The 3566-nt window shown below is 38.7% G+C and overlaps 1 pseudogene; it reads right to left on the bottom strand.

The window, feature by feature from the left end:
* Positions 1–722: 722 nt before the first annotated feature.
* LOC132316586 (L-type lectin-domain containing receptor kinase IX.1-like) lies at positions 723–2981 on the bottom strand (annotated as a pseudogene).
* Positions 2982–3566: the final 585 nt, after the last annotated feature.

Here is a 3566-nt window from a genome sequence, read left to right as displayed (position 1 = left end):
ATATTCTTTTTCCTTTCATGTGGCTTTAGTTGTCAGCTAATTTAAACGATTCTTTTGTTTCTAAGGGTTTGGTCAACTGTATTAATCTAATGCGATGATAAATTTAACACAACATAATTGTATGATCCATGTGAGGTGGGGTTGATTATAGAAGTCTATAGGTCCGTTCAAATACTAATATTATCTTCAAAAGAATATTTTGCTTAAATCATGGTTATTGCATTGTAGTTGCATCCACATTCTCAACAAGTTCATAAATACTACGTAAATAAATATATAAAAATAAAAATCATTTTGCAAATTTTTTTTTATAAGTAAAATATACAAAAAAATAGACAGAGTGCAGCAAGCCTTTCTTTTTTCAAGGCAAGAAACACACACCCACTCACACACAATAATTACTTAGAGAAGTCTTCGGTGGTCTGGTAATATTTGAAAACAGACAGTTCTCTAGACATTGACTTTCGAAATTACAGAGCAATTGAAGGCATGCTGCAAGGTAAGTATTGCTTAGCCTCCAATTAAACGATTGAAAAATTCAACTATTATCTACCAAAAACAAAAAATAATTCTAACTATTGTTAAAATTATCCCCATCATAATATTCCATTTTTGGCACATTGAGTTACATAACAAACATTAATCCAACTACTAAATTGAATATGAACCATCCCACTATCAATGAACAAATTTCACATTTGCTTCAATGATGATCACTCTCACTTGCTAATTAATAACAAACCACATACAATAGAACTATTTGATACACAAAACAACCCTACTATAGTTATGTGCAGGATATATTTAAACAAGCTTTGCAAGACAATGATATTCTATATCATGCTAAGTCCAATTACAATTTTAAAGTACTCACGTCATGCATATTAAATGTGACCTAGTGGAGGTACTCGTGCACACTTTGCACCACCCGATTTGGAAATGAACCATTAAAGGCTCGGATTTTCCTATTTATACATACAAATTGTGATGATACACTTGTTTAACGACCTTCTTCAATGCTGGTATTGGTTATAAAAGGATCACCAGAACTAACCATTGGTGGGCTAGGTACATGATACATAGGAACAGGCATTTTCATTGGAAGATTGGGCACTGTTGCTTCAAAATTAAGAACTTGAATTGCTTGCCTTATCGATGGCCTGAGACTCCGATCAGGGTGAGCACACCACAGCCCAATAATCATCAAGCACTCGAATTGTTTTGCGTCAAAATCCATATGCAGTCTCTTATCAACAGCTGCAAGAATCTCTCCTCTTCCATAGAGGTCCCAAGCCCACTCCACCAAACCAATTTGAGACGTCTCATCCATTGGACCAATGGATTTTCTTCCGCTAGTGATCTCTAGTGCCACCACCCCAAAGCTATACGCATCCAACTCTTTACTGGCCTTACCGGTGCTTATGTACTCCGGTGCTAAGTACCCCAAAGTTCCCGCCAATCCAGTTGTTTGGGGACCTAGCTCATGGTCCATGAGCCGAGCCAAACCAAAGTCTCCAAGCTTCACAGTAAAGCTCGAATCAAGCATTATATTGCTCGATTTGATGTCGCGGTGCACCACACATTGCTCCCATTCTTCATGAAGATAGAGCAATGCAGAGGCCAAACCATGAGCTATCTTGTATCTCACAGTCCATGTAAGAGTGTTTTTCTTGCCGAAGAGGTGCAAATCAAGGCTGCCATTGGGCATGAACTCATAGACCAGTAGGAACTCGCCTTTATCGTGACACCAACCGATGAGCTGCACCAAGTTTCGATGTCTCAAACGGCTAATGATCTTCACCTCTGTTATGTACTCCTTCTTCCCTTGTCTAGACCCCCTTGAAATCTTCTTAACTGCCACTGCCATCTCTAAATCACTAAGATAGCCTCTGTAAACACCACCAAATCCTCCTTCCCCCAATTTCCTCTCATTTGAGAAGTTGTTAGTAGCCGAAGCAAGATCTCTATAAGAAAACCTCCTCGGACCTGCTCCTCTTTCAAGATCCTCATTCATCGACGTTAAGTTCATCGCCTCCGGTGTTCCCCTCGTAGTCTGTGATCTCTTTTTTGAAAAATCCACATAAATTATTCCTCCAATGATCAAGATATATTGGTACTGTCAAACCTACTATTAACCTAATTATTCTCACTCTGTTCCCACTTGTCTCTTTTATATCTAAACTCGAGCTAAACTCCCATGAGTTGAGGATATGTCGCTCTGAGTACAGACCGGTGGCAGCTGAAAACCCAATTATTACCCACTCAGGTAGAACCTCCCTTAGATCAATTTGGTATGAAAGGCTAGAATTACCTCGAAAACTGGGATTTGACTCATAGGACCAAAACACACTCAAATTCTTAGTAGTAGCATTGTAAGTGATCCAAGCATCAGCAGTTTCTCCACTATGCAAGCTAGCATTCCACGGGAAAGTCATTGCTGATGCAATCGAGTTGTTATTGATACCAACATGCTCGAATGCAGGATCCCACTCGGGATTAGGGTAAGAGTCAAACTCAACTAGAACGATTTGGTTCCGGACTGAATCACTGGTGGAGGTGTTGAAAAGCCCTAAAAAGCCACCGCCGGAGTTGGGTGGGATCTGAAAACCTACAGGGGCAAGAAAGAAGGCAAGGCCATTGCCGTATTGAGATCTACCTTGGGTGTCAATAGTGAAGGAGAAATGAGTAGAGAAGTCAGAGAGCTTTCCTGAGCTGGAGTGCCACAGCCGAACCCTGTCTGCATATATGGCTCGACCAACACGACATATATAGGTATATTTGTAATTCAACTCAATTGCACCAACAGAAGGTTGTGCATCTCCTTCATAGAGTATGTTGGTTACATCAGAACCAAACCGAGATATCTGGAATTGAAGTGAATTAGCAAATGGGAAAAGAAAGGAGACAAGTGAAAAGAGGAGAGTAATATGAGCATATGGAAATGTAAATGAAGTAGGAAAACTGTAGGCAGGGGTGGCCATGAGAGAGAGATCTAGAGAGAGAGTATGCATAGAACTGATACCTGAAACCTTATATTGTTGAAGTTTAGTACTAGTCAATTTATTGAGGGTAAAGTTTGAGCTACTACATTTGTCTAATATGTAGAAAATATTTCTTTGAAAAGGTAAACAAGTTTCGGAAACTATAAAGAATGACTGAGCTTAAAATTTCATTGCCGGCACAACAGTGTCAACATTAATCCGCAAAAAAAATTGCAACAAAATATCAACATTAATCCGCAAAAAAAAATTGCAAAAAAACAATTTTGTTGAGGAACTTCAACGTTAAAGATGCTTTGGTATCCAAGAATCCAACTAACCTGTCAAGAACTTTTTGAAAATTAAACTGAATGATACGATGAGGCATGTGGGTTACCTGTCAACGGGAAGAAACAAAAGTGACCGGGTCGTAAGAAGATTTAAAGGATTTTATTATATAAACAAAGAGGGAGAGAGTTGACATTACATGTTGACACCAGAAATGCAGCCGAAAATGTTGAGGAACAGAGTAAGTTTCATTAGAAGAAACACCAAAAATTTGCATTTCAACAACTATATTGTTTTTTA

Source organism: Cornus florida, unplaced genomic scaffold (genome assembly GCF_030987335.1).
Source record: "Cornus florida cultivar Cherokee Brave unplaced genomic scaffold, ASM3098733v1 CherokeeBrave_3.0.0_Hap2_Chr07, whole genome shotgun sequence".
Classification (NCBI taxonomy): domain Eukaryota; kingdom Viridiplantae; phylum Streptophyta; class Magnoliopsida; order Cornales; family Cornaceae; genus Cornus; species Cornus florida.
This window is presented reverse-complemented; position numbering and strand designations above follow the sequence as displayed.